At 44.6% G+C, this 8,547-nt stretch overlaps 2 pseudogenes; both read left to right on the top strand.

The window, feature by feature from the left end:
- The first annotated feature begins 270 nt into the window (after positions 1–270).
- LOC105310118 lies at positions 271–4,517 on the top strand (annotated as a pseudogene).
- Positions 4,518–5,811: 1,294 nt separating this feature from the next.
- On the top strand, positions 5,812–6,764 carry LOC105310119 (annotated as a pseudogene).
- The last annotated feature ends 1,783 nt before the right edge of the window (positions 6,765–8,547 follow it).

Here is an 8,547-nt window from a genome sequence, read left to right on the forward strand (position 1 = left end):
AATACTACTCAATTACAAAAAAAATGAAATATTGCCATTCATGACAACACTGATGGACCTTGAAGGTATTATTCTAAGTGAAATAAATCAGATGGAAAATAATAAAAATGATAAATTTCATTCATATACGGTAACAAATTTTAAACTACCTGCTTACAATCCCCTATGCCCCAGATTGGCAGCTATCTGTTGATGGCAGCCTGTTATCCTGGTTCAGATTGTTAGTGCTAGAGGGAGGAAATCGGGACCTACTCTCACAGAATTGTGGTCATGGATCTTGGTCTGTTTCGTGGTTCCCTGGAGGACCAGCACAAAGACTTCCCTATGTCACACCAGACTGAGAACATTCCCAAGACTGAGGTTGGGGCAACTTCCTGGGTGGCTTTTGTCAAAAGCATTTAAAATCACAGTTATTGGCCACAGTAACTTGGGGCAAGGAACAACATTTAGGACAAGCAATAGACCAACTGAAAAGCCTAGTGAGGCAGAGCTGGGGAAAAGAAATACATGGGAGAACAAGCACTTAAAGAAACTCACATATTCTAGGGAACGAAGAAGTCCATATGCATGTCCAAGGTGAGACACATGCTCAGGAAAGTCCAGAGAAGACCCTAAGCATTCACTTGAGACTGGTTTCCAGTCTCTGCACTAGCAAAAAGTAAAGCATTATAAAAAGTGCTCCAACTCAGAGCTCATCAGCAAAGACAGGGAAAGTATTTTTCTCAATCTTTTTTCTTTTTTTTTCTTTTGGCTCTATGTATTTTAAGTAACTCTGTCTACAGTTGACCACTGAACTAATGAAACACAGATATCAGTGGCCACATATAACAAAAAAAAAAGTATTTTAAAAAGTCACTGAAAAAGAAAACGACAGCCCACAACAAAGAGCAGCAACCACCCCTGGGAAATGGGAGGATCTAATTTCTAGAGCTGACACTTTCTAATACTCAAAACATCCAGATTCCAACACAAATTTTGAGGCATATAAATAAAAGAGAAAAGAAAAAAAATATTAGAAAATTACTGTGAGAAAGGGCATGTAGTGAAGCAACTACACAAAGATTTTAGATCAACTGTCTTAAATATGCTCAAAGAGTGAAAGGAAACCATGGACAAAGGAATAAAGAAAATGGGAAGAATGCCTCAGCAAATATAGAATATCAGTAGAGAGAATAGAGAGAGAGAAATAGAAATTACAAAAAGGAACTAAATAGAAATTCTGGGGCTGAAAAGTACAATAATTGAAATGAAAAGTTCACTAAAGACGTTTGACAGCATATTTGAGCTGGCAGAAAAAAACAATCAGTTAACTAAAAGATAGCTCAACTGAGATTATCCAGTCTGAAGAACAGAAAGTGAAAAGAATGAAGAAAAATGAACAAAACCTGAGACCCATCAGACATCATCAAGCATACTGACATATGCATGATGGGAATTCCAGAAGGAGAGGAAAAATAGAAAGGGGAAGAAAGAATTTTTAACCAAACAATGGCTGAAAATTACTCAAATTAGAGGAAAGACATTGATCTATGTGTCCAAGAAATGCAATTAACTCCAATCAGAATAAACTTAAAGAGAATCAAACCAAGACACATTATAGTCAAATCCTCAAAACCAAATACATGGCACTACGCTGTCACAACTATAATATTGGCAGTTTTCTATTTCCTGAGGAGAGTGGTTGTTTCACAAGTGTAAAAGAGTGGGTCGGGGCGAGACGAGGCGAGGCGAGGCGGACAAGCAGGAGTCAATGATAGGAGTGTGCTGTGAACCAAGAATCTTGATGAATCTGTTAGTCTGTGGTCCATATAAAAATGTTTTAATGCTTTCTTTTTTAGCTGTCTGCCATTCTCTCTAGATGAGAATAGGTGAAATGTTAAAGTGTAAGCTCCGAATGTGGAAAGAGGTGAACGGAGAAGGCGAGAAGGAAGTTGGCGAAATCAGTTTGGGGTATGTGGATTTTGAGGTCCCTCAAGGACATTCAGGCAGCGGTGTCCAATAGACAGTTGGCAAAGAGAGCCTGAGACTCAGGGAAGGGAATAGCCTGGAGACGTAGATTTGGGAATCATATGTGCTTAGAGGGAAATGAAGAGCGGGAAAGAGAACATGTGGACTGGAATACCCTACTTAAGGTGGCAGCGCAGCTTCCCGGCAGGCATCACTATCTGGGCTTTGGAGTCAGGCAGAGCTGGGCTTGAAAGCAGGCCGTGGGGCTCGGTTGCGGAGCGCTCTTGGTGAAGGCGGGTATCCTCCCTGTGATCAGCTGTCATACCTGGAGAGAATGGGCATCTCACAGGGATGCTGGGCGAGGACCTGAGATGCGCCGGGTAAATAAAGCACCTGGAGTCAGGAAGCCCCCCGCCCCCTTCCTGCTCTCTCGGCGACTCTCCCATTGCCACAACACCCTCCACCCCATTCCGCAGCTGCCCAGTCCCTTGGGAATGGGGCTGAGAGGAGCCGGGCAGGGAGCTGAGCTCAGGTGATGAGGCGTTCACGTGACCCACCAGGCGCCCACGTGAGTAGCAGCCCCTGCGCCCACCAGTCCCGGCGACATCAACTACGGTCGCCCGTGCGGAACTAGCGCTCTGAACTGCTCGGGCGGCGGGCGGCGGGCGGCGGGTGGGCTTCGGTGAGCCAGAGGAGCGCGGGCCTGGTCTTGGCAGCAGGTCAGTGTGCAGATGGGCGCTGCGGGCGGCCGGGGCAATGTGGAGGTGGATGCGAGCAGGATCCTGGAGCAGCGGCAGCGCTGGGCGTGGCGGGGAGAGCGTGGAGGGTGGAGAAGAGGTCTGGAGAGTGGGGAGGAGGTGCTGGCGTGGGTAGGTGGGGAGGAAGGATCCCGCTACAGACCTAGCCACCTCCTCGACGCCCCACCTCTGCGCCCTCCATCCATTTTTGAGCCTATAATGCGGGGTGAGGGCGCCCCCGCAGTGCGACAGTGAAACGTAGGCATGTTCTGGAAATAACTTTCCTTCTCACATGCTGCGCCTGTGAAGAAATATTGACTTCTGCAAAAAGGGCGTGGGAGTGGGGCAAATTGCCTGCAGGGGAGGGGGACACAGAGGCCCAGTTTGGAAAGCATCCTGGTCTGGTGCCTGAGGGCTAAAAACAGATATGGCGACTGGGGTGCAGGGAGGTGGGGAAGGGAAACATTGGATGTAGGGCACCTGGATTCAGGAAAGGGACCTCAGTCCCCTGGATGCGCAGCCACGTCCCCTGTCTTTTGTCTGTCTGCAGATCTGCGTGTCTGTCCTCAACTTACAAGGCTAGAAAAGGAGAAGGAACCTGTCCAAAATCCCTGCAGGTCAGTGAAAGGGAGGAGAAACATTAGACAAGGACTGGGGGTGGAGTGTGGAGGGGACAGCTTGCGCAGAATTTGAGGGCCCCACTGCCCATCCCACTTCCACATATAGTGTACACACACCCCACTACCCTGAAGGATGGTGAAGAGGGTGGTAGGGCCTGCTAGGGAAAAGGTTGGCTCATGTGTGTGGAAGGAATGGTGAGGGAAAGGGTGGCAGAAGGCCAGGTCAGGGAACTCTGACAATGAGCGAGATGCTAGTACTACCCGGACCCGCGTTCATACCCCAGTCCTCAGTCATCCTTGTCTCTTTGTCTCTTCTTTCCCCCACCCCACCCCACCTCATCCCATTCCCCAGGACGGGAAAAGGAGAGGACATCTCAACATGGAAAAACTACAATGAAAATGAAGGAAAGCTGGGAAATGAAGGAAAGCCAGAAGATGAAGTAGATACAGAAGATGAAGGAAAATCAGACAAGGAAGAAAATCCAGAAGTGGAGGGGAAGCCAGAACACAAGGGAAAGCTCCAGGACGAGAAGCAGCCAGATGTTGTGGGGAAGCAAGAAAAGCAGGACAAGTCTGAAGATGAGGGAAAAGCACGCAGCTAGGGAAAGCCAGAACCCCAGGCAAAGTCAGAGAGTGAGCTGTGGGCTGCTGAAAAGCGCCAGGCTGAAGATTATGTGCCCCAGAAAGCAAAGCGAAAAACAGACAGGGGACAGATGATTCCCCTAAGGACTATCAGGAGGACTTACAGGAAAGGCATTTGAGCAGTGAGGAGATGATGAGAGAGTGCGGAGATGTGTCAAGGGCTCAGGAAGAGCTAAGGAAAAAACAGAAATGGGTGGTTTTCATTGGATGCAAAGAGAAGTGGAGGATCCATTTGTCCAAAGAGACCAACAAGATGTCAGGGGAGTGAGGGGTGGAGGTAGGGGCCAAAGGGGCTTACATGATATCCCATATCTTTAATGCCCTTGGACTTCAATTCTAATTTCTCTAATGAGAATGTTGTCGACCCTGCTTTCCCTGGTAAACGTTTTCCAAGCCATGTGCTTTAACCTTAAGCTGATACTTTGCTTTAGGTGTTACTCTCGTTACCAGAAGGCTTTTGATCCAACTACAGTGGTCTCTGTTTCAGTAGGGGATTTTCGCCCACGTGCATGGAGAGATGTTCATGGTACATTAGAAAACAACAATAAAAGGAAAAGTTTTCAGAACCGTATATACAGTATCAGCTTATTTTTGTAAAAAATTTAATGTTTGCATAATGCACGTGTGCACAGAGAAGATGGAAAATGTGTACACTGAAAAGTAGAGGCGGTGGTTTTCCTGTATGGTATCCAAAAGTAGATCTTGCCTGTACTTAAAAATGAGTCCAATCACCTGATGTGAGGTACCCCCATGCCATTCCTTTGCAGCCATGCCCATCCCCATGTTGTCCCCTAACTGTAACCATATCAGTGGGCACTGATGTCTCTTCTCCTAGGTCCTCTACCATGCTATGGCTCCCATCATGTGTGATTCCTTTCCTTTGCTTTTCTCACTCATCCTCACTTTTTCCTAAAGGATATATGGATTATGTTTGTTAAAATAAAAAATAACTAAAAGCAGAAAATAATACATGTCCCATGATTGAACTGTTCAGTGAGTTTATGAGGGCAATGAAGGCACTTAAAATTCCTGTTGTCAGAACATACAATAATATGTAAAACACATTACCTCTGGGACTTATAGCCAGAGGAACTAACCTGGCAATTATAACAGACCCGTTGCTGTAAGGGTCAGTGTTGAAATGGAAATATTACTTGCTTCACAAGACTGATGAGTGGATCAGATGAGGTACTGTGTATGTGAGCTGTGTTGTGACCCTGTCCCCCAGGTACTTGAGGGAGGAATGGTTACTACACCACTCTCGTGCAGTAGAAGTTATGTGGATAGAATCAGACACTTGGAGGAGGATTGAAGGAGGTCTCACCTGTACCCAGGAATAAGTCCAAGGCAGCTGAAAGATGAGTGTTTGTGCATCCATTGAGCTCCCAGTCCCTTTCCTTGTCTGTCTGCAGGTCTGTCTGCCTGTTGTTCTCAGCACTCTGTTAAGCTAGAAAGGGAAGAAGAACCTGTTCAGAATTCCTGCTGGTCAGTGAAGGAGGGTTGTCGCTGGACAGGGACCCAGAAATGTAGGGTGGAAGGTACAGACTGGCAGAATTTGGGGCCCCACTGCCCTCTTCCCAACACATTTACACACACTCCCATCACACGGAACAAATGCAGAGAAAATGGCAGGACCTGCCAGAGAATTGGTTGGCTCACTTGCGTGGGAGGAATGCTGGAAGAAGGGGTGGCAGAAGGCACACTTGGAGGACTGGGCCAGGTCAAGGGAAGGCTGACAAAGGGCCAGTTACCAGTGCTGTCTGAACCTGCATTCCACCCCAAGCACTCAGTCTCCCCTGTCTTCTCTTTGTCTCCTCTTCCTCCCCATCCACCCTCAGGACAAGAAAAGGAGGGGACATCTTAACATGGAAAAACTCTGCAATGAAAATGAAGGAATGCCTGAGAACCAAGGAAAAATAGAAAACCAAGAACAGCCTTAGGATGTGGGAAGGCCAGAAACAGCTCTTACTCTGGAAGAAAAAGGAGTTAGAAAATGCGGGAAAGATAGAAAACAAAAGAAAGGCAGAAGATGAGGAAATACTAGAGGATAAAGAAAAACCAGAGAGTGTGGTAAAGACAAAAAAAGGAAAGCCAGAGAGCCAGGGTAAGCCAAAAGAAGAATGGAAGCCAGCCAGCAAACCAAGGGCTGCAGGAAAGCACCCAGCTGGGGATGATATAACCAGGAAAGCCAAAAGAAAAAACAACAAGGGGCTGGTTCAGTGTCTCAAGGAATACAAGGAGGCCATACATAATATGCATTTGAGCAATGAGGAGATGATAAGAGAATTTGGCAAGACAGCTAGGATAGAGGACAAAGTAAAGAAAATGGAGGGAGCGCGGCATGTAGATGCAAAAATATTTATAGGATCCCTTACACCAGAGAGGCCCAAGAGAACTCAGGGTTGGCTGCGGGGGCTGCTACTCACGTGGGCGCCTGGTGGGTCACGTGAGCGCCTCATCACCTGAGCTCAGCTCCCTGCCCGGCTCCTCTCAGCCCCATTCCCAAGGGACTGGGCAGCTGCGGAATGGGGTGGAGGGTGTTGTGGCAATGGGAGAGTCGCCGAGAGAGCAGGAAGGGGGCGGGGGGCTTCCTGACTCCAGGTGCTTTATTTACCCGGCGCATCTCAGGTCCTCGCCCAGCATCCCTGTGAGATGCCCATTCTCTCCAGGTATGACAGCTGATCACAGGGAGGATACCCGCCTTCACCAAGAGCGCTCCGCAACCGAGCCCCACGGCCTGCTTTCAAGCCCAGCTCTGCCTGACTCCAAAGCCCAGATAGTGATGCCTGCCGGGAAGCTGCGCTGCCACCTTAAGTAGGGTATTCCAGTCCACATGTTCTCTTTCCCGCTCTTCATTTCCCTCTAAGCACATATGATTCCCAAATCTACGTCTCCAGGCTATTCCCTTCCCTGAGTCTCAGGCTCTCTTTGCCAACTGTCTATTGGACACCGCTGCCTGAATGTCCTTGAGGGACCTCAAAATCCACATACCCCAAACTGATTTCGCCAACTTCCTTCTCGCCTTCTCCGTTCACCTCTTTCCACATTCGGAGCTTACACTTTAACATTTCACCTATTCTCATCTAGAGAGAATGGCAGACAGCTAAAAAAGAAAGCATTAAAACATTTTTATATGGACCACAGACTAACAGATTCATCAAGATTCTTGGTTCACAACACTCTTATCGGTAATCCAGGCTTATATCTCGTCATTCTCTTCCCTTCCTTTCTTTCTTTTTCTCTTTCACGTTTGTAATATCACCACCCAACCGAAGAACTAGAAAATTACCACTGTTGTAACTTCTACAGTGTAATCACACATACACACATATACACACAGAGTGTATATGTGTGTATTAGTGTTCGTATATGTAATTATGAAAAACACCATTTCTACTTTAATTTGCAAAATATCACATCTTTTTTTGCACAATTACAAGTTATGTCTGTGATGCAATCATTCTAATTGTATTTCTGCTACATGTTTCTTAATTTAGTAAAATACTGATCTTTCTACAATTTTTTGTTCCACCAAAATGTGTATTCACATCATCACCACATAACAATAATTTAACTTCAATGCAGAAGATTTTAGCTGAATTCACAATGCCATTCATAACAAGGTTGTATGTTTCCTTTTCATCAGTATGAACTTCCAAAAATACTTACTATTATTATTCCATGAATTTGATGAAAGTAATATAAAATCACAGTTGGTATTAACAGATTTTCTGTTTTAATATCTGATGATGCTTATTTTAAACCATCATCAATAATTGCTAAGTTCTTTTGCTAATGGAGCCAAATGTTAACACTATCACTGTTATTTTTTAACATGCGCACAAAATTTGGCATTAAAAATTATAGTAAAATTAAATTAGAAGAAAAATAATTTAATCTAATTTAGAAGTTTTGTTTATAGAATGAGAAGTCAACACAACTTTCGCATCTGTACTAAATTAACACATTCTTCTTAAAATAACTACTACCTCTGAAGTAAATGCAAATATTTCTACAGCAGGTTTATGATTTTGGTTTTCATGAACTCAGAAATATCACTATAGTTTCCTGGTACAGAGTAAATTTTGGCAAACATTTGTGCAAGTTAAATGTTTATCATCAACTTTCTTAAGAAAATGAAATTTGTTACTGAATTTTCCATTCAATATGCACTCTTATCTCTTATTGAAAAATTAAGAAATCATTCCAAATAATAAAATATATATATATATTTGTACCAAATATATATATATTTATACCAAATAATAAATGAGAAAACTACTGTAAATATAGCAAGAATGTTTATGCTCCACAGCAGGACAGCTCGGCCTTTACCTCCTACACATATTTCACATACACATACCCTTTAACATTCCATGTTTTCCTCTGATCTTATTATCTATAGTCTGGCACTTTCACATTTTGGATGTCTTTGGTATGGGTAATGGCCCAACTAGCTAATCACACATAACCAGGAAAAGTAGGAGAATCAAATGTTTTTGTTTTCACTACCACTCAAGCAAAAAAAAGAGCTAATTCTCTAGCTGCTCCTGAGTGAGTTTACTTCATTTTAACAGTGAGTACACTGCATATTGTCTTTG

Source organism: Pteropus vampyrus, unplaced genomic scaffold, assembly GCF_000151845.1.
Source record: "Pteropus vampyrus isolate Shadow unplaced genomic scaffold, Pvam_2.0 Scaffold1115, whole genome shotgun sequence".
In the NCBI taxonomy this organism is placed as follows: domain Eukaryota; kingdom Metazoa; phylum Chordata; class Mammalia; order Chiroptera; family Pteropodidae; genus Pteropus; species Pteropus vampyrus.